General features: G+C 35.4%; 1 protein-coding gene and 1 pseudogene across 4 annotated transcripts in view; one reads left to right on the top strand and one right to left on the bottom strand.

Moving 5' to 3' along the window:
* LOC149249305 (LOB domain-containing protein 25-like) overlaps nucleotides 1-25,781 on the bottom strand; it is a 47,950-nt gene that overhangs the window by 18,485 nt on the left and 3,684 nt on the right. The window lies entirely within an intron of this gene.
* LOC149249306 (heat shock cognate 70 kDa protein pseudogene) lies at nucleotides 23,775-25,080 on the top strand (annotated as a pseudogene).

Below are 25,781 nucleotides of genomic sequence, written 5' to 3'. Positions count from 1 at the left end.
CTCTCAAGGTAGTTCTTTTTCGTCTCTCAAGGAAGCTCTTTTTGTGGCCACAATGTCTATGTGCTCTCATATCTCTCAATGTTTTCTTCTTTTTTGTTACTTCATACATGTCAGGAGGACTTTTGGTTTCTCCCCTATGGGAGAGCCTTCCTCCTGTTCATTTAAAATATTATGACCTTCAGTTGCATGCCTCTAAACATGGTTAGTTTCTATTAAGCATGAGTGTTCTAGTGCTCTGATGAATGCAATTTTTTTAACAAGTGTAACACAAAGACTTTTTACTTAAAAAAATAATTACATAAACCTAAATTATTTCAATAAAAATATAAAGTAAAAACTAAAAAATACTTCTTATAATAAATAAAACAACATACATACATTTTAATTTAAAACTTATTATAAATATTAAACATAAATGTTTGGGAATTTTGTTCTACACTATTTACAATATAAAATATAAAATAATAAAGATAAACTAAATAATAATTAAATTTATAAAATATTTGAAAAAAAATATTAAGCAAGACTGTGCTATTATGCTTAGGAAGGCTAAGCCTCCTAAAAGCAACATTAGCAGAAATGAGTTTCTTTCCCTTAAAGCCCTAAGGGGATAATTGTGACATTTTTATCCTAAAAGCGTATAAAGGTGCAGATGTTGTTATTTTAGATAAAGTTGACTATGTTAAGAAAATGATGGACCGTCTTTATAACAACGGTAGTTACATTAAGCTTAATAAGGATCCTATTAAAAACGTTTCTAAAGAAGTTGTGTTTGCCATAAAATTTATTAATGCTCTTAACCATCTTAGCAAAAATCTTATCGAAAGCAACCCTCTCGCCCCAAGAATTTATGGTCTTCTGAAGATTCATAAGGATGGGTTCCCCTTGAGATCTATTGTTAACATAATAGGTGAGCCCACTGATTTTCTTACTAAATTCCTAGCTCAAAAACTCAAACCTCTTGTTTGTCGCACTGATTCCTTTATTAATGACTCTGCTTCCTTTGTCAAAGATTTGAAGGAGATAAGGCTAGGACCCGGGGATCTATTAGTAAGCTCTAACATTGCTTCCCTATATATTAATATCCCTATACAAGAAGTCATTGATGTCATTAATCGAATTATTGATGATGACACGACCAAATTGGTTGGTCTATGCCTTACCTCTACCTTTTTCATCTTCCATGGTGAGTTTTATGAACAAACTTGTGGGATTGTGATGGGTTCTCCTCTTTCCCCTATAGTTGCCAACTTATTCATGGAATATTTTGAGACCAAAATTTTGGCCTCTACTCAAATCTGGCCAAAGAAATGGAAGATGTTTGTTAATGATACTTGCGTCGTTTAGCCTCATGGTTTGAAAAATTAAATTTGTTTCTCAACCATCTTAATTCCCAATCTGACTCCATCAAATTCACGATGCAAATCGAAGTAGATGGATGTCTTCCTTTTCTTGATATTCTCCTCTCTAGAATGAATGATGGTTTTGTTTCTCACCAAGTTTTTTCGCAAAAAAATATACATGAAACAATATCAACATGCTAGTTCTCATCATTTTTCGGCACAAAAACTCAGGGTTGTCAGCACCCTTGGCACCTGTGTTCTAAAATTTCTAATGAGAATCACTTAGAAGAGGAAAAATCTCATCTTCTGAAAGTTTTTGAAAATATTACCTATAGCAGGCACCATGGCCTCAGAGCTTTTCAAAGGGCTAGTAAAGAATCAAGGGTTAAACCTTCTCGAGGTGATATAAACTCTAGTATTCATCTTCCCTTTATCTAGGGGACAATCGATAAGATTTCTCATATAATTTCTCCAAAAAAAATGTTTTTTCTACCTTCAAACCCCTTAATACCATTAGAAAAACTCTTAGATCTGTCAAAGACCCTATAAACCCTAAATACATAAGAGGGGTCTACTTCATCTCATGTTCATGTGGGGTTCCTTAAATTGGGGAAAATGGTCACTCCATCAACCAAAGAATCCAAGAACATGCAACAGATATTAAGCAGAAGCATTCTTGTTCCTCAGCTTTAGTTGAACATGTAGTGAAATCCAAACACCATGTCTGCATTGAGGATTCTCGGGTCATCGTTAAGGTCAATCACTTCCATCATAGGAAGCTTAAAGAGGTCATTGAAATTGAAAAGCATGCTATTAATCTTAACAGAGACGATGGTTGGAAGTTAAGTAGAAGTTGGATCCCTACCCTCTCTTCGTAAAAAAAAATTATCCATTTATTAATTTTTTTTAAATAATTGATTTATTATTTTTCTTTTATATTGATGTATATATATCCTCTTTGACTTTCTTATTAAAATATTCTCTAATATTTTAATATAATAACATTTGAAACTAATTGTTGAATATTATTAATTTTATTTAAAAACTATTTGATAAAAATAGATTAAACTTATTTTTAATTATGATTATACATTTACAAATATTCATTTCTTATTATATTATTATTAATTTAATCTAACTTATTTGAATTCAATATTATTTTAATTAAAAAATATAATAATAAAACAAAACAAAATGATAATAAATATGTAAATTTATCCGACAACTATTTTTTAAGTGTAAATCCTTAATAGCTATTTCTTAACGGCTAACTCATCTCTGTTATTTAAAGATTTCTTAATGGCTAACTCATCTCTGTTATTTAAAGATTTCTTAATGGCTAACTCATCTCTGTTATTTAAAGATTCTGCCTGATTGATTTTTCCAACTTTGTCTTAAGAATATACCACATTAGATGCTTCAAAATGTCTACCAACATTTTATGATGTGATTAATCTGAAAAACATTATCAAAATCGATATAGATCACAAAAATCTAAAATCAAATAGTACTAAATTGATTTATTTTTATTATATTTTTATTAAAAAAAAATCTCAATTCTTTATTTCAAAATTTCAAAGTATATATTTTTTCATAATCATGCATAATAAAATAAGCATAGGTTAACCAATTTTAACTATCCTCTCTTTCTAATAAAAGTGTTATAATAATTATAAGTAATGACCATAACTTTGACTTTTATATCCATTATTTTGTATTTGGAATTTTTAGATGTTTATAACTTCAATGGCAATAACTGCGTGTTAGGTTAAGTAATAGATTGGAGAAAATTCAAATACGTAAAAAGCTCCATCCCGTAAATAAAAAGAACAAGATAACATAACATTCTTTGGAAACGAACATCACAAGAGGGAACATTTTAAATAAGAAATGTTGCTCCTGATGTCACTCTTGGGTCTTAAAATACGTACAGCGATGAAACAAGCAGACACAAATATTAAAAAGGCAAGCCCACAAACACAGTAAATAAAAGGTTCCTCAGAGTTGGAGTAAATGGATAAAAACTCGAATGGAGAAAACTGGAGCTTAGCTTAAAGAAATAGATTGGAGAAAAGTGTAAATAGGAAAAAACTCCATTGCGTACAAGTAGAGAGATATTGATAGTGCTCAATTCTCAAACATAGAGGAGGATCTGTGAAACACTTCAGTGTAACACCCTTAGTGTTAAAACATGCCAAAGCTCTAATATTCATATATTGAGTCTAAATTCTCATACAAAAGAGGAGGATCTGTATCATCAGCCTTACTCCATCAGTGTTAAGCTGTTAACACGCTATATAATACGCTAATGTTTTATTTGACACTCCCCATCAGGGTTAATTTCAAACCGGGACAGCATGTTAAATTTGCTGAAATTCTATTAAATATTGACAATCTTGGTTACTTACTTTTATTTAGATTTCAGTAGAATATTTTATGGAATATAGATTTCATCCTTATATTGGGTAATAAACAATTTTCCTATCAAATTTCATCTCTACTCTTAATAACCTTTCCTCAACCAAAATAAGTTATAGATTAACAATTAAACTTGCTCCTCATAAGCTCAAGACTATCGACTTCCTCATGCAGCACACATTACATTACATTCTTAACCCAAATAGAGGTTTACAATACCACAAACCAGTGTTACTTGGGAGCCGGAGCGAAAACGGGTGCGGGAGCGACATTTTCAGAAGCTCCCGGTTTGGGAGCGAATCCCAAAGCGTTTTTAATATAATATATATATATTTTATATTTTGATACATATATGTCAACAAAAACATGTAGAATGATGAATTAGATATTAGAAACATAAAAACACATAGATTGAACCATATAACAATAATCATCTAGAAGTTATAATCTTCATCAACCACGTCCAGAAGTTAGTAACATTGTAACATACAACATATTGAGTTTCATGATTCATTAATATTAAAGTTTCAAGCTTCCAAAATTCAATATATAACATTTATCGTCATTGATCACCAAAGTTGTACTTGTAAGCTAAGTGTAACCATTACAACAAATAATATTTAACATGAAATGAAATGTTATAAAATGAAATGAAATGAAACAACTTTCAACTTTCATGAAGCATCAAACTTAAATTGTCATATATTTTTTAAAAATATATCATAATAAATATGAAAGGGTCAATTGTTATAAAAACTACTAGAAACTAGAAAAGACAAGTAAATCTATTATCTATTGCTCATGCTTGGGGCTCTTGCCACCACGAGAAATGTCTAATTTTTTGGTCTTGTTGGAAAATTAGGATCTTTGTCATTAATATCACCCTCTAAGCATTAATATCCAGAGGTATCTTTGTCATTGTCTCTGATCTGTATAGGGATCTTTGTCATTAATATCACCCTCTAAGAATTAACATAAGATAGAAAAAGCATAGCATGTCAAGTCCAGATTTTGTTTGATTGATGTGTACATTTTTAGGAGGGTCATGATAGAGGAGTTCGACAACCAATGTCATTAACATCGAGGTACATAGAGGGATTGGTGCTCTTGATTAAATATGAGTTCTACACCCTAATACATGACAAAACTCAATGGAAACATTGCAATCCCCCAATCCTGAAATCCTGAAAAACTGATAAGTCTGCTGGATTTTGAATGAAATTTAAAATTCTACTTTCGCCATATGAAATCCAATGAGGTCGGAACCACTCTCAAACATCTTGAGTCATTTCATGGTAATGTTAAAAATTTAAGTAAAAGTGACATTCACATTACCATGAATCACATATCAATACTAGGGCCATAGGCTTTATCATTAAGCTGCCCCACTCAAAACTTATTTGTTTCTTTGAAAACAAATTGCATTTGGAACATTACTACAAAAGAAATTTTGCAAAAAAGGCTAAACGCTCCTGAAAAGGCAGGGAGCAGGTTTTTTTAGGGAGCGTGCTCCAGAGCCACTCCTGCTCAGAGCGCGAATTGGGAGAGGGAGTGAGAGGGAGGGGGCGAGGACGCTCCCCCGCAACCCTGCCACAACCCTACTTCCAATACACGGTCCTACTCTTGAGACAAGTCCGAAAGAAAGGTCTTAATTTTAAATCGAAAAACGATATACCTACTAATATGATGTTGCCATACAAATTCATTATGGGTAGCTCTGTTATGTATACCTACTAATAAGATTTTGCCATCCATCAAAATTAATTACGAGTAAATCTGTTATTTTGATATTTTTTAATTTTTAAACTTGATTTCTAAAATCCACAAAGGGATTGGAATATTTATATTAATCAAGGACAATTATTTTCCGATATAATTTATCTCTTTGACTGCAATATTTCAATATTCTTATATAACTATTTGATTAGTGAAACAAAATTTACTAACAAAAAAAATTACTTTTACACAAATTTTTATTTGTTGTAATTTTTAAGAATATCTACCTTTGACAACAATTTTCATAATCTCTTGCCTATTTTCCTAATCTCTTGTCTATGCTCATTCATCATTTTTTTCTACAAGACAAAAGAAGTCAAACACCACCACAGCTTCTCTACCAAAGCAGGTTTGATGAACATGTTTGCACAATTTTCCTGTGTGTGGACATTTTTGAGAGCTACTTCACCGCCATCAATTACCTTTCTTACAAAATGGTATTTCACATCAATATGTTTAGTCTTGATGTGATAAGGTGGATTAGTAGCCAAATGAATAGCACTTTGACTATCGCAAACACAATCACTTTGTCATGCATCCTTCCAAACTCACCCAATAGACCCTTCAACAAGATTTCCTCTTTAAGCATGTAAAGCAGCTATATACTATGTCTCAGAGTGGACAAAACAACTGTTTCCTGAAGCTTTTCCATCCAACTAATCACTCCACCTACAAGAGTAAAGACATTGAAGTAGATCTCCTCCTGTTCAAGTCACCTACAGAATTTGAATCAACATATCCACAGACTTAATCACTACAACCACTAAAGGTGATACAATGGTCACTTGTACCTCTCAAATACCGAAGCACCTATTTCACTACTCACCAATGTTCGCTTCTTAGATTTTCCATGAACCTACTCACAACTCCAACTTCATGTGAAATGTTAGGTCTTGTAGACACCATCGCATACATTAAGCTACCTACTACATTAACATACGATACACATGGCATATATTCCTTTTCTTCATCAATACTATGACATAAAATAGAAGAAATCTTAAAATGAGAATTCAAAGGAACATTAATAGGTTTCATATTGTCCATCCTGAACATTACAAATATTTTCTCCACATACTTCTGTTGTGATAACTAGAACATTCCATTTTTTTTTCATTCTGTATCTCCATACCCAAGATCTATTTTGCAGCTCCAAGATCATTCGTAACGAATGTCCTAGTAGTGAAGCCTTTAACTTGATGATCTCTTCCATGTTATTTCTTGCAACAAGCATATCATCAACGTACAAAAACAACATAATAAATATACCACTGACACTTTTGAAGTACACACGATGGTCATCTTCACTTCTAGTGAATTTTTGGCTCACCTTGAAGCAATCAAACTTCTTATACCATTGCCTAGGTGATTATCTCAAGACATACAATGATTTCCTAAGCTTACAAAATTATCTCCTACTGTGATCTTGTACAAAACCTTCTGGTTGTTCCATATAGATCTCCTCATCTAAATCTCCATGAAAAAAAATTGTTTTAACATCTAACTACTCCAACTCAAGGTCAAGTAATGCAATTAGTGTTAACACTATACGAATAGAAAAAAGTTTTACAACTGGCCAAAAAATCTCATGAAAGTCAATACCTTTTGTCTAAGAATACCCTTTTAATAGTAGTCTCTCTTTATATCTTTCAATATTTCTATCAACATCTCTTTTTAATTTGAAGACCCATTTACATCCAACACCACTTTTATATGTAGGAAGTTCTACAAGGTTCTAGGTTTTGTTCCTCGCTAAGGAATCCATTTCCTTTTCCATAGCCTTCTTCCATTTTTCATTATCCACATCATTCATTGCTTCTTGATAATAAGAAGGTTTGTCATCCTCATTAATAAAGAAAACAAATGAAGCAGAATCTTCATACCTCTTCAGACGTTTTCTTTCACTTTGCACTTGGTCAAATTTATATAGGAATCCCCCCTTTTCAACTTGACTTTGGGTTTTCCTTGACTAAATCCAACCAAACTAGCAAAGTTAGTCAACGTTGCTCACCTCCATACCCTAGCCCATTATTCCTAACTCGCATGCTTCCTCATATAACCACATGCTATCCTATATCACCTAGGTCTACATCGAGACTTTACAAGTGATTTATCAGAGTAAGCATGTCTTACAAGGTCTTACAATCATATGCCCATTTACATGAAAATTTTTCGTCTCCATTATTTTATTTTCTTCATTGTTATCCTAATCCATCCTCTCATTTTCATTTCTCCACACTCTGAGTCTTGCTCAACCTCACAGCTTCTTTCTCAATAGAATCTCACGTTGCTCAATGCAAGTGCTTGTACTATGGCCATTTATCCATAACTATTGTTCTGCACGATATAGGCTACCTCTGTTGTTAAAGGTAGCTAATTACTCCCGCATGCAGAGTTTTTTAAATTTAGAGATTCAATTAACTGAGTTAAGTTGAATCAAGAGTATGTGAAAGACAAGAGCCACAACTCTATGGATGGTTGTATGTGAGATTCATGTTTGTGTGATAAACAGAAAAAGAGCAGCAACTCATATTGTTTGTGTGTGAAATTTTTGTTTTCCTCCTCTCTGCCTTTTCATCAAATTGGTATCATAGTCGGATGACCTAAGGAAATAAAGTATCTGTAACCGCAACTTCTAGATCCACACTGTGTGAATGATAAGTCATGGTTGAGAGGAGTTGTGAGAATGCAAAGTTGCAACATTCTTCAAATTATCCACCTTTACCAGCAACATCTTTTTGTCCTCAACCATATCCATCACAAAGTGATATTGGACATCAATGTTATTTATCTTTGAATGATAAGCAGGGTCTTTTGCCAATAAAATTGTAGTTTGGCTATCATAGGCTATCCTTGTAGCTTGTTCTACCAACCCCATACTTGAACACAATCTGTGCAACCAAACTGTGTCCTTACTTGCATGAGCGGTTTCCATGTATTCTACCTCAATAGTTGAAAGTGCCACTACAGACTGTCTCTTGCTCATCCAACTGACCGCTCCTCCATATAAGTTAAATGCATCCCACTTGTAGATCTCCTCTAATCTAGATCTCCATCCCAATTTGCATCAACAAAGCCATGAATTTCCAAAACTACGTCCAATCCTGGTCTTCCTTGGTAGCAAAAGCTATAATCACTAGTGCCATGCAAATACCTAAAAACCCACTTCACTGTTGTCAAATGCTCCTTCCTTGGTTTTTACATAAACCTGCTCAATACTCCCACTGCATGTGCAATGTCTGGTCTAGTACAGACCATTGCATACATTAGGCTACCAATTGCACTCGCATATGGAACACAGGACATGTCCTCTTCCTCTTCTTGTGTACACAATTCAACAAATAACTTTACACCTACACGAATAGGAACCTTCATCAGTTTAGTATTCTACATATTAAACCTCTGCAATATTGTCTCGACATACTTCCTCTAGTTTAACTAGAGCTTCCTCCTTGAATGATCTCATTTCATTTCCATGCCCAAAATATAGTTTGTAGCACCAATATATTTCATATCTAATTTGGAGGACATTGGGTTTTCAAATCCTAGATAATTTCTTTGTCATTTCCAATTAGCAACATATAATCCACATTTAGACCAAATAAATAACATAGTCACCAATCAATTTAAAATACACACAATGATCTACTTTTATCTTTGTGAAGCCAAGTCCCTGTATATATGTATCAAATTTCTGATACCACATCCTTGGTGATTATTTTAACCCATACAGATACTTTTTAACCTGCATACAAGCTATTTCTTACCCTTCACCGCAAAGCCTTCAGGTTGTTTCATATAGGTCTCTTCTTACAAATCCCCGTGAAAAAATGTTATCTTTGCATCCATATGTTCTACCTTAAAATCAAATGCAACAACAACAAATAAAAGTAATCTAATAGAAGCTAACTCGGCAACGGGAGAAAAGATATCACCAAAATAAAGTCCTGGAACATGGGAATAACATTTTGCTTCCAACTGGGCTTTTTATTTCTCCACCTTACTTTATGCATTCATCTTCTTCTTAAACACCCATTTTCTTACAATGGGTTTCTTTCCAGCCGGAAACTCCACCAAATCCCAAGACTCATTTTTGTCCAAAGATGTCATTTAATCAGCCATGGCTCTTTCCAGAGTTTTCCATCCTCTCAATCTACTGCCTCCTTGACAGTTCTGGGATCATCATCAATAATAGATAAAGCAAAATTTGAACAGAAAATAGATGGACTATACCTTTCTGGTTGCCTTCTCTCTCGAACTAATCTTCTAAAAACTGGAGTTTGTGGCTCTTCCTCTTCTGATTCTTGTTCTCTTGTAGAGTCTAATTCTTCCTCCTTTAGTTCAAACTCTATCTTCTCAGGTTCCTTTGGTAGGAATTCATGTTTAATAACATATTTCACCTTTCTGAACACCACATCTCAGCTATACACAACCTTCCTTGTTTTTTGGTTCCAAATCTTATAACCTTTTAAAGCATCCTTATACCCAATAAAAATGCACCTTTCAGATTTACTATCCAACTTGGTTATTTTTCTCCTTTGGAACATGTACATATGCATCGCAACCAAATACCCTCACATGTGAAAGAGAGGTTTTCTTACCTGTCCATACCTCATGTGGAGTCTTATCCTCAAATGTTGATGAAGGTGATCTATTAACCAAGTAACATGTAGTCTCCATTTCTTCCGCCCAAAATTTTTGTCCTCACCTGGCACCACTGAGCATGCTTCTTACTTTTTCCATCAACGTCTTGTTCATTCTTTTTTCAACTCCATTTTGTTGTGGTGTGTATGGAGTAGTCTTCTTCTGTGCTATACCACACTTCTTCCAAAACTCTTCAAATTCCTTCTTGCAGAAATCTTCACCATTATCTATCCTCAACACCTTTATCTTCTTCTTTGTCTGATTTTCCACAAAAGCCTTAAATTATTTAAACTTGTCAAAGACTTTAGATTTCTTCCTAAGGAAATATATCCATGTATTCCTTGAGAAGTCATGTATAAATGAGACATGGTACACATACTTACCCAGTGATGGAACTGACATAGGTCCAAACACATCAATGTGCACAAGCTCTAATATCCCTTTCGCCCTCTTAGCATGAGAGGGAAAACTCACTCGATTATGCCTCCCATATACACAATGTTCATTGAAATCAAAATCTAAAGAGAAATTAGACATACCTTCTACCATACCATTACCATGCAGTATTCAAAGACCCTTCTCTCCAATATGTCCAAGACTTTGATGCCATAACATGGTATTTTCTCTGAAGACCACTAGGTTTTCTAATCCACTTTCACAAACCACAAAACTATTGCACCCATCAATAATAGTGCTACCTAGAAGCTTGTACAGAGTTCCAATACAAACTCCCTGCATCAATACTAGTGCTCCCTGAACCATCTTGCAGGTATATTTCTCGAACATTGTTTTTACACCTACAACATCCATCTTACTTATAGAAATTAGATTTCTGACCAATGCAGGAATATGTAGAACACCATGAAGTGCTCTCATCCTTCCATCTTGCAACCTCAGCTTGAATTTTCCATGTCTAATGATTCTGGCCTTCCTGTCATCCCCTAAGAAGACATCACCACCATCATATTTCTCATACTCACGGAACCAATCCGTATGGGGAGTGAATTGAAAGGATGCACTTGATTCAATCAAGCATGCCTCATGATCTACATGTTTAATTGAAGAAGAAGCCAAGTACACATCCCCACCTTCATCTGAGGTGGTTTTCACCTTTGTAGAAGGAACATAATAAAATCCCTTTCCTTTCTCATCAGCTTTAGATATATAATCCTTTTTGTATTTCCCTTCCTTTTCACATTTCCAGCACACCTTTACAGTTTTTCCGAGAGATTTAGATCTCCCTCAAGATTTAGATCTCCCACTCGATGACTTATTTTTATTTCAGGAGCATCTTCGTATAGACAAGGTATCTCCATTCTCGCTCTCCATATTTTTCTGTCTCATCTTCTCCGAGAACAACGATGAGACTATTTCATCAAACTTCATGGTAGTTGTATTGCTACCAATAGCAAAAACTAAACTATCCCATGAATTTGGTAAAGAACACAACAAGCTAATGCACTTATCTTCATCTAAAAAATTTATATCAGCGAATAACAATTAAATTACCACAATATTAAAGGTGTTAAGATGCTATGTTACCGAGTCTCAATCCTTCATCCTTAGGTTATACATCTTTTTCTGTAGGAACAATTTGTTCACTAGAGATTTAGATTGGTACAAAGTCGCTAACTTGTCCCTAAAAACATTTGTTGTAACTTCCCCTGATACATTCAACAATACTGAATATGTGATACACAACTGTATTGTGCTCTTTGCATTCTAATCCAACTTCGCCTAGTCTTCTGCTAACATTATAGTTGGTTTAGTACCCATATCTACTGTGATCCATTAATCTTTATCCACCAACAGATCCTCCATATTGAGCTTCCCCAACTCAAAACTTTGACCATTAAATTTCTCAGTCTTTATCTTTCAATTGTTCGCCATCTTCTTTCACCGCAAGAATCAATCCCGTAAATCTCCCACTAAACCGGGTCTATTAAAATCCCGAGAAAAACCCTTCAGTAGTAAAGGCATCCCCTTGAAGCCAAAACAACTTTGATACCAAATGTAGGTTTTAACCCTGAATAGAAATTACCTACAAACGAATTCTTAAAACAGAAAAATATACAATAGCAAGAACATAAAATAAATATACACAAAGATTTTCCCCTGGATCCCAAAACCGGGACTACCAGATTGATTTTTCATTATTTTCCTTTCAATGTTAGAATACATATATATACATGCCAACGAATTCATAAACCTTAATCCATTAACCCTAAATTAGAACATAACTGTAGTTCCTTTGGCCGGATCTACAAAAAACCATGGGTAGAAAACCATAATGCCCAAAGCCATGTGCAAAATCCAAGCACAAAACTATGGGTAGGTCTGCCCGCAATCTTTGGGTCCGCCTAACTGTTATTGGGTTTGCATAACACATTATTGGGTGAAGCTAGTCATGGAAAGAATATTGTAGGAATTTACAGGGTAAGTTCCTCAGACAGAACACCAAAGGACACCGCTCACAAACAGATCACAGATCAATACACCAATATTTTTGACGTGGTTAAAACCCTCAAAGAGGGAAACAGTCCATGACCTGAGCCAACGCGGCCACTTTAGGAAATTTATTAATAAAAGAATGAAAATTTACATAAGCTTCTCTCATGAACGGTTAACCTACAAATGACCCTCCATGCTCTTTAAATAGAGATCATGGACCAATCGGGTGTTTAGCCATGGATCAAGTGTCAGTAATACTGAGGAGAGAATGAACCATCAGATCACTACATATCGTGACCGCCGGATTGTAATTTACAAAAGTACATAGTAAAGAAACACTCTTTACCTAACTCTATACTAGACCAAGTTATACTTAACTATTTCCTATGTGTCAGAATATCCTAACATCCCCCCTTAAGAACAACTTGGGATAGGATTGAAGGATTTACAAATATGATACAATAGGAGAAGGAAGGAGGCACTAGAGCCTATCCCCCCTTAGTGACAACTTCCTGAACTCCAACCATAAATCAAAGTTTAGTAAACTTCGCTTCTATGAGAGCATTTGTAAAGATGTCTGCAACTTGATCATCCGTTGAACAATATTTCACTTCAAGAACATGGTCGTGAATGAGCTTTCTGATGAAGTGCATGTGCAGTTCAATGTGTTTGCTACGCTGATGTTGGACTGGATCTTTGCATAGTTGAATGGAACTTTGATTATCACACCAAAGTGTAGTCGAATGCTGCTACTGAAATCCAAACTCTGACAGGATCTGACGAAGCCACAAGGCTTCCTTACTAGCTTCTACGGCACCACGATACTCTTCTTCTGCTGAAGAAAGAGAAATGGCACCTTGTTTCTTGCAAGCCCATGTAATAGGTCCTGAACCAAGAGTGAACACATAACCTGCAGTAGATTTCCGATTATCAGGGTCACCAGCCCAATTGGAATCAGTGAAACCAACCAATAGAGGAGATGCTTCGGCACTATAATGAATCCCAAACTGAAATGTACCTCGAACATAACGAAGTATTCTTTTAGCTGCTTTCCAATGACTTTCATGTGGGTTTTGCATAAACCGAGCAACAAGGCCAACAGCAAAGGAAAGGTCAGGACGAGTATGGGTTAGATACAAAAGTTTTCCTACAAGTTGACGGTATAAGGTAGCATCAACTTTAGGAGAAGTACAAGTGACTGAAAGTTTGACTCCAGACTGAAAGGGAGAAGGGGCTGGCTTATAGTCTTCCATGTGAAAATGGCGTAGAATATCATAGGCATACTTGGACTGGGAAAGGGAAATACCTTCCTTGGATTGCAAGACTTGAAGACCAAGAAAATAATGTAAGTGTCCTAAGTCTGTCATTTCAAACTTCCTTTTGAGGCTGGACTTCACATGGTTTATAAGGTTGGGATCACTACCAGTAAGGATAAGATCATCAACATAAAGAACATGAATGATAAGGGACTTTCCCACTTTCTTGGTGTAGACAGTATTATCAGAATGACAGCTAGAAAAGCCAGTTTCTAAAAGAAAGCTATCCATTTTGGCATACCAAGCTCAAGGAGCTTGCTTGAGACCATAAAGGGATTTCTTAAGTGACATACAAGGCTGGAGTCTGTTTGTATAAAGCCAATAGGTTGTTCCATATAGATTTCTTCATGCAAGTCCCCATGCAAGAAGGCAGATTTAACATCCATCTAATGGACTTCCCATTTGAAAGAGGCAGCAAGGGAAAGAATAAGGCGGATAGAGTTCATTTTTGCAACAGGGGAGAAGGTTTCAGTGTATTCAATGCCTTCAACTTGTGAAAAACCCTTAGCGACAAGACGAGCTTTATGTTTATCAACTTTCCCATCTGGTCCATACTTGGTTCTGTAAACCCATTTGCATCTAACAAGTTTTCGTCCCTTTGGTAGAGGAACAAGATCCCATGTATCATTTGCCAATAATGAATGATATTCTTCATTCATAGCTGCTTCCCAATCTGGATGGCCTGAAGCTTCTGCAAAGGTGTCAGGATAATAATTCACTGAAGCTTGAGCCAGTAAAGAAGAGACTCTATCAAACTGAGAATGTGTACATCGCTGATCTGTAGGATCATCGGCAAGATCACCTGCTGCATCCCGAGTAGCATGGACCCATTTTGGAAGCTGAGGAGCTGAAGGAGGATCCTAAGAAGGTGGGGGAGGATTTCCATCCTCACTTTCATCATTTGAAGAAGAAATATTTTCAAAAGTAGAAGAGATAGGGAGAGGTGGCACATCCGCTGAACTAGGCTCATAGGCCGATATATTTTCAGCAAACTTTACATCTCTTCTAATGATAACGTTTTTGGACTTAAGTGGAATAAGTCTATATCCTTTGACATCTTCAGAATATCCAACAAAAAGACATTTTTCACTCTTAGGTTCTAAAGCTTTATGTTTCTCATCTGGAATATGGGCCCATGCTTCACTTCGAAAAACACGAAAGTGACTTACATCTGGTTTAATTGAGCTCCATGCTTCTTCTGAAGTGATATTCTTTAAAACCTTAGTAGGAGTGCGATTTATTATGTAATTTGCACAGTTAATTGCTTTTGCCCAAAAATTAAGACCAAGTCCTTTAGGTTGAAGCATACAATTAGACATTTCCTTTAAGGTGCGATTCTTCCTTTCAGCTACACCATTTTGTTGTGGAGTATATGGAACAGTATGTTGCATTTGAATTCCATTCTCAGTGCAAAAGTTGATGAATTTGTTGTTAACATATTCTCCGCCATTATCAGATCTTAGCTTAAGTATTTGATGTCCAGATTGTTTTTCAACAAAGGCCTTAAAGGCCAAGAACATGTTAAATACTTCACTCTTGAGTGTTAAGAAGTATACCCAAGTGCATCTAGAGAAATCATCAATGAAAGTTAAGAAATACTTGTAGCCAAAGAATGAAACAACTGGAAGTGGACCACATAAATCACTATGCACAAGTTGTAAAGGGGCTGAGGCGTGCCAAGAGGCACATTTTTCAAAACTATCCCGTTGATGTTTTCCGAGTACACATCCTGAACAAACACCATCTCTGCAAGATACCATTGGAAGACCTGTCACCATATTTTCTTTACATAGATTCTGAAGAGAGCTATAGTTTAAGTGACCAAATCGCTCATGCCAAAGTTTGCTCACTTCATCATTATGAGCAATAGATACTGAGGGAAGATTTGATGACCCAAAGTTGTGAAACTTATACAACCTTGTAGAATCATTAGCAATGCCAGTAGCTAAAATCTGTCTAGGATCTCTTAGGTCCTTAATTACAACATCGTGAGGTGAAAATTCAATGATTTTACCTTCACCTAAATGAGTTATCTGATATACATAATACATCATTAAATTGACCATTGTCTATATGAACAGTTCCAGTCCCTACAACACTAAGAGATCTATCATCACCAACATATATATTTTTGGTGTTACAATCATTTAAAGAAGAAAACATGGCTTTGTTTTTGGCCATGTGATAAGAAGCTCCAGAATCAATGAGCCATTCATGAGAATGAGAAGAAGAAGATACATTTAGTGCATAGCCAGACCGAGATGCTTGAAAACCACATGCAGAAAGTGTTATTCTTGAAGATGAAGTTGAAGTTGAAGAGTGCTCCAAATAGATGTTATGCTTCTTCATTGCTGCTTCCAAGGCTTCCATCTTCTTAAAGCATTTGGATTCTAAGTGGCCATCTCGATTACAAAAGTTGCAATGTCTATCAGTCTTCTTCCCTTTGTTTTTATTTGTCTTATCATTTTGTTGAAATGATTTTTCGTTTTGAGGCTGAAATTGCTTAGGACCCTTATTTGGTTTAGGACCATTCCTTTCAGGATACAACTTCTTAGGATTCTTTGAATTTGGTTGATGTTGGGTGGCTAACGCTTTCTTAGAAGAGTTTCCAAGATTAAGAAGACCAAGGTGTAAGAGTTTTTCTTGTTCTCTTATTAAAGAAACACAAAAGGAATCAAAGGAAGGGGACTTGTAGGCTTGTCCTTGAGAAATGAAGGCTTCTCTTGTAGAATGGAAGGTGGAAACAAACACAGAGTAGGCTGGTCCCAACTTTGTAAGAATGGAATAGATAAGGTTACTATCTTCTTTCTTAACCTTAACACCTTCCAAGAGAAGTCTAAGGGTCTTGAACTTGGACAAAAAATCTTCAATGCAAGAAAAATTATTGGGGTCCAATGTAAGCAACACATTTTCGAGTTGATGGGCTTTAAGTTCATTTTTAATTCCAAAAAATTTAGTAATCTGCTTCATTGCTTCATCAGGAGTATCAAGTTCTGCAATATCGAATCTAAGATCTGGAGAAATAGACATCCCTATCAACCCTCGTGCTTGATCTTGCCTATTTTCCCATTTAGCTACTTTATCTTCATCTTTCAGTTTGGTTTCTTAGCCTGAGGCTATTCTGTAGAGACCTTTACTTCTAAGTAAATCCACAATGTAGGACCACCATTGGAAGTAGTTGGTGTTGTCAAGAATAACTTGGCATGGACTTTCCATTTTAACAGAAACTAAAGATATATATGCTGAAACTAAGTTTTCCAATGGAAAGATCTCGAAAAATTAGGCTGGTTCAAAAAAAACGGCTCTGAAAACGTCTTTCAGATGAAGAAGTTATGGCTTTTTGAAGAAAAGTTGATGAAGATGCCGACGAAGTGCGGGAATGTGCGGAAATGAATGATAATGTTAAAAAAAATTCGCCCCCTTTCCAAACTTAATCTAATCATCTCAACAAAAAGAAGCCTTGAACTCAAGACCTCTACTCTCATAAAGTAGCTTTGGACCAAATGAGCTAAACTAAAAGTTTAGTAATTTTTTGGAAAAGAGGAAGAGGGTTTTTTTGTTTGTTTGTTTGTTTTTTTTTTTTTTTTTTTTAAATCGTTGAAGCTTTGGGCTGCGTGCTTACTTGAGAAAGCTATTTTCCCTACAAAACAAAAAACACAAAAAACCAACACGGACATACAAAAAAAAACAAACCTTACGGCTTGAAGTTAGCTTTAGCCGGAAACTAAATATTTTCCTCAATGTTTCTGATTTACCGAGATCACACTAAGGCACGGTGGAAATCCTTCCTTTCTGTTTCTAATTTGCTCAGATCGCACAGAGTTGAGGAGCAAAGAGCATACGCAGAAATGAAAGGTATAGATTCGATAATAAAAAACAAAAAAGTAAATAAACTGAAATCGAAATAAACAGAGAGAAAATAACTGTAAACTGCAAATAAATACTGTATACCTCCAGATCTTAAAAATGACGTATCTAGGGCTATCGGAAACCTTTTCGCATGAAACGAAAGGGGTTCCTCACTGGAACAGATGCTCCTAACACAATAGAGCAATCATGTCGGCCCGAAAGTAGTCAGAAACAGTAGATATAGGAAACGACAGTCGGATGTAGTTCTACCGGCTTCCGATTTGGATCACCAACGGACGTGGCCCTCAAATAGCTCTGATACCATGTAGGAATTTATAGGGTAAGTTCCTCAGACAGAACACCAAAGGACACCACTCACAAACAGATCACAGATCAATACACCAGTATTTTTGACGTGGTTAAAACCCTCAAAGAGGGAAATAGTCCATGGCCTGAGCCAACGCGACCACTTCAGGAAATTTATTAAAAAAGAATGAAAATTTACATAAGCTTCTCTCATGAACGGTTAACCTACAAATGACCCTCCATGCTCTTTAAATAGAGATCATGGACCAATCGGGTGTTTAGCCATGGATCAAGTGTCGGTAATACCAAGGAGAGAATGAACCGTCGGATCACTACATATCGTGACCGTCGGATTGTAAGTTACAAAAGTACATAGTAAAGAAACACACTTTACCTAACTTTATACTAGACCAAGTTATACTTAACTATTTCCTATGTGTCGGAATATCCTAACAAATATAACACACACCCAACAATTAGAGTGTTAGCTAACTGAGTCAAGTCAAGTTAAGTGTTATTTTGGGTAAAGTCGAATTGAGTGTGTGGTTGCATGTTAAGTTATTTTGGGCGAGTTGCTAGTCGGAAAAAGTTTAAATACCCTTCACGGAGTTCATTGTTATCATCGAGTTTTTTGTGATCAATTGAAAAGCCTCAGCTCTTGTTATTGTGTGTGTGTGTTCAATTATTTGTCTTTCCTCCTCTTCATTTCCAACAAATTGATATTAGAGCAAGGTTACAAAGACCCCAGGAGAGCGAATTAACAGCAATCCATGAGAGAGAAAAGAGAAATAATTTTTTTTTTCTCTTAGTTGAGCTATAATGCACCTTGCAGTGATATTGAGGGCATTATAATGCAAGGGGGTTTAGGGGTGAACTGCATAACAGGTCACAAAATTCCTCCACTTTGCAAGTATGCAGATTACTTTCGTTATTGAGGCATTAGAGCACTAACGCGACCATATATTTTTGAGGAAGTGTTACTACGCAACCTTCCTATATTCCATAGCGTGTTAGAGTGGAAAAGTCAAAAAATAAAAGAACAAAGTTGAAAGTTGGTTGGGTGTTGAGTCATGTTGATTTGGTTTGAGTTATTCATAAATACGAGACTGCTTTTTGAAAAGGCCTTCTAATATATAAAAGAATAAAAGTTTTTTTATTACAAAGGCTTGGTTATGAAGTTTTTTATGGGGTGCTTTATAAACAAAAAAGGCTTTAAAGTTTTTAATTACTAAAAGGTTTCTCCCATACATATTTGAAGTGATCCCTTAATAAAGTTGTTTTGAAAAGGTTTTTTATTTTATAAAAACAAAAAAAGGGTTTATTAAAAGAAGAATTTTGTTTAAGGGTTTTACTATTATTTGAAGAGAAGATTTGTTTAAATATGGCTTTAACAAATTTCTAGCCACATTTTCCTCCATTCACAGGGAAGGATTATGACGAGTGGGCCATTAAGATGGAGACCACGTTGAAAGGTTATGATGTTTGGGAATATGTCACAAATGGATTTCCAGAACCTAAAGATGAAGCAACTAAATGAGCCCTCAGTAATGCAGAGAGGGAAAAATGGAAGAAAGACAAAAAGAAGAATGCACGAGTGTTGCAGCTTATCCAGCAGAGAGTGGACCAAGAACTGTTCCAAAAATTATGATCGTGCCTTCAACAAAGACAACATGGGAGACCTTGGCGACAAGCTATAAAGATATGGCCAAAGTAAATATTGTTAAGTTGTAGAATACTAGAAGAGGTTTTGAAAGTCTGCAGATGAAGGAGACAAAGGACATCAATTCATTCATGAATCAGGTCATGATTGTCGTACATCAATTAAAAAATTTATGGTGATGATATTAAAAATCAAACGGTGGTTGAGAAGGTCCTCAAATCTTTGTCTACTAAATTTGACATTTTGGTAGCAGCCGTAGAAGAAGCCAAGGATTTGGAAACATTGACAGTTGATGAGTCGATGGGATCACTTCTATCCCATGAGGCAAGGATAGACAAAAAAATAAGGATTCCACTTCAGAAACTGTTTTCAAAAGTTAGGTTTCTATTTCAAGAGACAGAGGTTGAGGCGGATGTAGATCGAGAGGCCGAGGACGAGGCAGAAGGCATGGTGGTCAAAGAGATGGAGAAGAAGAGAAGGAACATGAAAGTGGAAGCAATAGCAGAAGCTTCAACATAATCAAAGAGTTTAAAAATAAAATGTGAGATGTTATTATTGCAATAAATTTGGTCACTATGTCATGATTGCAGGAAGAAGATAGTTGATCAAGGAAAGCAGAGAGCTAATATCACTACAAAAAATAGTGATTCCATGTTCCTAACTTTCCATACCATGCATGAACCTTCTAGTAATGTGTGGTTATCAGACATTGGTTGCAGTAACCACATGATAGGAAACAAGAATTTGGTTGCAAATTTGGATCAATCTGTGAAGAAAAAGGTAAATTTGGGCAGTGACAAAACTGTGGATGTAGATGGCAAAGGAGTGGTAAGCATTATGACCAAGCAGGGGGGAGAAAAAGACAATTTCATAGGTATATTATGTTCCTGGTCTCAAACATAATCTGATTAGTGTTGGTCAAACGATGCAGAAGGGATACATAATTATTTTTCAAGGACAAGAGTGTGTTATATATGACAAGCCTCAAAGAAAGCATCTGGTAGCAAAGGTGCAAATGACGAGGAACAAACTCTTTCCTCTAATCATGAATTATAGTGATCATGTCAGTTATTTTACAGTTGCATGTTCTAATGATTACTCATTATGGCATTTTTGGTTTGGACACTTACACTTCTTTAGCTTAATATTGTTGTAGAAAAAACATATGGTCAGAGGATTACCTCCCATCAAAGAACCTTATAGTACTTGTGAGTGTTTCATCTTGGGAAAACAACATCGTGAAAGTTTTCCAAATGGATTTGCATATAGATCAAAGAAGCCACTAGAGGTGGTTCATACAGACTTGTGTGGACCTAGGAGGACACAATTGATTGGTGGAAGTTGTTACTTCCTCACTTTCATTGATGATTGTAGCAGAAAGACTTGGGTTTACTTCCTAAAGAAGAAATCTAAAACTTTTGCAAAGTTCAAATAATTCAAAGCCTTAGCAGAGAGCCAATGTGATCATCATATCAAGGTATTGAGGTTAGATCGTGGAGGAGAATATGATTTGAAGGTATTCAATTATTATTGCAAAGAACATGGAATCAAAAGGAAATTTACAACTATATACACACCGCAACAGGATGGTGTAGCAGAGAGGAAGAACAAAACAATTATGAACATGGCAAGGAGGACGCTGAAAGGAAGAAACCTGTCTTATGAGTATTGGGCAAAAGAAGTTACATGTGTTGTTTATGTGATAAACAAGTCCCCTACAAAGAGTGTCATGGACAAAGTACTAGAAGAAGCATGGTCAAGTATGTTTTGCAATGTATCTCATCTCAGATTGTTTGGATGTGTAGACTATGCTCATGTGCCTAAGGAGCTAAGAGGTTAGTTGGATGATAATAGTGAAAAATGCATATTTACTAGTTATAGTGAGCAATCAAAAGCTTACAAATTGTATAACCCTATCACCAAGAAAGTTACTAGTCGGCAAATATGTTTTGTTCAAAGAACAAGAGTCATGAAATGGGACTGTAGATAAAACAATTGATGTACTAAGAGCGCCACTTATGGAAGAGGATGATGTATCAGAAAATGAGCAACAGGGATCATAAGAGCAGACACCAAATAGAGTCATGCCAGTAAGGACTCTAAGATTTTCTGAAAAACATGGATCTTCAAACAGTTCAACAATCAAAATTCTCCTAACAATCAATCAAATGATGGGTGCAAGTCATGGATGAAGAACTTAAAGCTATTGAAAAGAATGATACTTGGTATTTGGTAGATTTGCCAAAAGACAAAAATATCATTGGTGTAAAATGGGTGTACAATAAAAAGTTGAATGAGAAAGGAAAAATTGACATATTTAAAGCAAGACTTGTAGCAAAAGGGTTCTCGCAGCAACCGAGAATAGATTTTGGAGAAACATTTGCTCTAGTAGCTAGATTAGATACTAGAAGAGAAATCTTACCCACAACATCTCAAAACAAGTGGAAATTATATCATATGGATGTGAAATCAACCTTGAATGGAATTCTACGAGAGGAGATCTATGTGTAGCAGTCTCTAAGATATGAAGTTGAAGGACGAGAAGATAAAATTCACGGGTCGAAGAAAGCATTTTATGGACTCAAGCAAGCACCAAGAACCTGGTATAGAAGAATTCACAGCGACATGATCAAGAATGGATTTTGCAGAAGAAGCATTGAGCCTACTTCGTACACAAAGGTAAATGAGCATGGACATATTTTGATTGTTTTCTTATATGTTGATGACATGATTTATCCTGGTGATCTTGAGTTAGGTTAATTTGAAGCAGCCATGAAGAAATAATTTGAGATGATAGATCTTGGTCTCATGAAACATTTTCTTGGCATAGAAGTTGAGCAATGTGAAAAAGGAATTTTTATTTTTCAAGATGGAAAATTATAAACATGCCCCTACACTAGTTGCAATGGGTACAAAGTTAAGTAAGGATGATGAAGGATCATATGTCAATCCAACTCTATTCAAAAGATTAGTTGGCAACCTCATGTATCTCATAGCTACAAGACCAGATATTATGCAAGGAATTAATTTGAGTTCTAGGTTTATGGAGACTCCAAAAAACTCACATTAGAGAATAGGCAAAATAATTCTAAGATACATATCAGGAACTATAGATTATGACATAACGTATACAAGCACAAATAAGAAGGATTTGATTGGGTACACCGATAGTGATTTTGCAGGAAGTTTGGATGATCAGAGGAGAACTTTTGGTTATGTGTTCCATCTTGGTTTAGGTACAATTTCATGGGCATCTAGGAAGCAACCTATTGTGACACTTTCGTTAATAGAATAAGAATATGTAGCAGCAACATGCTAAGCAGTATGGTTACGAAGAGTTTTGGATGTACTCAAGTAGAAATAATAAGGGTCAACAACAATATATTGTGACAACATCTCAACCATTTCACTATCCAATAATAGTATGTTTCATCAAAATATCAAGCATATTGATACAAGATATCACTTTATTAGATAACTTGTGAGCAATGGAGAAGTTCACTTGAAGGCTTATAAATCGAGTGATCAACTGGTTGATATATTCACTAAGCCATTAGTGAAAGATGTATTTGAGTTTCACAGAGGAAACTTGGGCGTTGTAAACTTAGATGAGACATAGACCAACAAACATGTTTGAGTTGTCATGAGTCATGTCGTAGTTTAGCAGTCATAACTAAGGGGGATTGCTAAAGATAGCTAATTACTCCCATATGAAGAGTTGGCTAAAATTAGAGAGTCAGTTAATTGAGAAAAGCTGAGTCAATTCAAGTTAAGTCTCATTTTGGGTAAAGTCAAATTTAGTGTGTGGTCGCATGTTAAGTTATTTTGGGTGAGTTGCTAGTCAGAAAAAGTTTAAATACCCATCACCAAGTTCATTGTAATCATCAAGTTTTGTGTGATCAATTGAAGAGTTGCAGCTCGTGTTATTGTGTGTGTGTGTGTTAAATTTTGTGTCTTTCCTCCTCTACCTTTCCAACAATACTCGTGTGTGGGAGATGACAGAATGGTAGGATGGAGATCATCACCAACCATCACAGGAATCGAACCACTCCCTCCGTCGTCACCTTCACTAATAAAGAGCATCTTATTGGAGAGTCCACTAAGAACCAAGTTGACAAAAATACCAACAATACATTGTCTCCTCAATAATCGTCAATCAATATTTATTTGATTTTATGTTACATTCTTCCTATTTTCTTCAAATTTGAATATCTTTATGGGGCTCGTTGCTATATTCTGATTTTTAGGATAACTTGGATTGTAACTTATAGGAGATGCAAAGTGGTTGATCAGGAGGAACTTCCTTGATCCATCCATTTAGAGAAACGTGGGGATATGGTCTATCAAGATCATTCCAGGAGATAGTGTTAAGCCCATTATCTTTGTGACATACAAAGGAGAGGAGAATCGTTTTGCATCCAAGGAGATTTCTTCCATGGTTTTAACAAAGATGAAGGCAATTGTCAAAGCTCATATTAAGACCACGATGAGGAAGGTTGTCATAAGTGTTCCTGCATGTTTCAATGATTCTCAAAGGCAAGCAACCAAAGATGCTAGTGTCATTGTTGGATTGAATGTTACAAAATTATCAACGAGCCCACTACTATTGTTGTTTCTTATGTATTGGACCGAAAAGCTAATAATGTTGGTGAGATTAATTTTTTGAGTTTTGACTTGGGTGGAGGTACCTCTAATGTTTATGTTTTGACAATTGAATGCTATTTTTTTCTAGGTGAAGGCCACAACCAATAATAACGATGTGGGAGGTGAATATTTTGATAACAGATTGGTCAACTACTCTGTACGAGAAATTAAGAGAAAGTATAGAAAGGACATCAATGATAATTTCAGAGCTCTCATGAGGCTGAGAAAATTGTGTGTAAGGTTGAAGATAATTCTTTCAACAACTAACGAGATCACCATAGAGATTGATTCTCTGTTTGATGGTATTCACTTTATTTCCTCCATTACTCAGGCCATGTTCGAAGATGTTAACATAGATTTGTTCAAGAAGTGCATGGAGACTGTTGAAAAATGCCTACAAGACGTCAAGATAGATGTTAAGAGCTCGATAAATGATTTGATTCTTGCAAGAATTCTTTAATGGCAAGGAACTCTATAAGAATATTAATCCCGATGAGATTGTTGCATACGGAGCTGCGATGGAGACTACTATTTTGAGTAGAGAGGGTCATAAGAAAAATTGAGATATGCTAATGTAACTCCTCATTCACTAGGGATTGAAGATGTAGATAATTGTATGATAGTTCTTATCCCAAAAAACACTATCATCTCCACAAACCAGAACCAGAAGTGATTCTATTCTACCAAATAATCATAATGTATCATTATTTTCTTGTGAACTGAAACTCAAAAAAACAAAAAAAATTACATTAAATAAAATTCCATCAAATTCGTTCCAAATTAAACAAACTAAAACTATATACACAAAATTCATTATTAAAAATAACACAAAACAAAACAAAACAAATAACATGCAACCACTAACTTTGATTTAATTTATTTACTTTGTATTTTGTCCATAAAGTCAATAAACCAATTATTAACCGACTGATGATTAATTAATATTTGATATTTGTCTGCTACTTCCAACCTCGAAATGCTGAATGATGATTATTCAAACCTCGAAATGCTGAATGATGATTATATTTAATATTTGTCTACTTACAACCTCGAAATGCGAAATAGGAGAAGAAGGCCCGAACAGACTTTGACTGCTGAAATTCAGGCAAACTCAACGAAGCGTGGTGGCAATCTGGTCTTAACAGTACAGTAGATATGGGCCGGAACCCTAGCTTGGTAAACAGTCAAGCATGATATGGATAGTTACGACCCAATCACAAAGCTATGCATCTCTTGCTATTTGATGGTATTTGGTAAGGCTGCGTCTCATAACAACTGCGGCCGCTGATTGAAACTCTCGCATCTAATATCCTTCGCATCCAGAGTACAGATGCCCAATCGAGTGTTGTTATCAACCCTTCAAGAACTGTGTGA

This window comes from Pinus tabuliformis, chromosome 7 (assembly GCF_031772625.1).
Source record: "Pinus tabuliformis cultivar Carrire ecotype Pingquan chromosome 7, CPIR1, whole genome shotgun sequence".
NCBI lineage: Eukaryota > Viridiplantae > Streptophyta > Pinopsida > Pinales > Pinaceae > Pinus > Pinus tabuliformis.
This window is presented reverse-complemented; position numbering and strand designations above follow the sequence as displayed.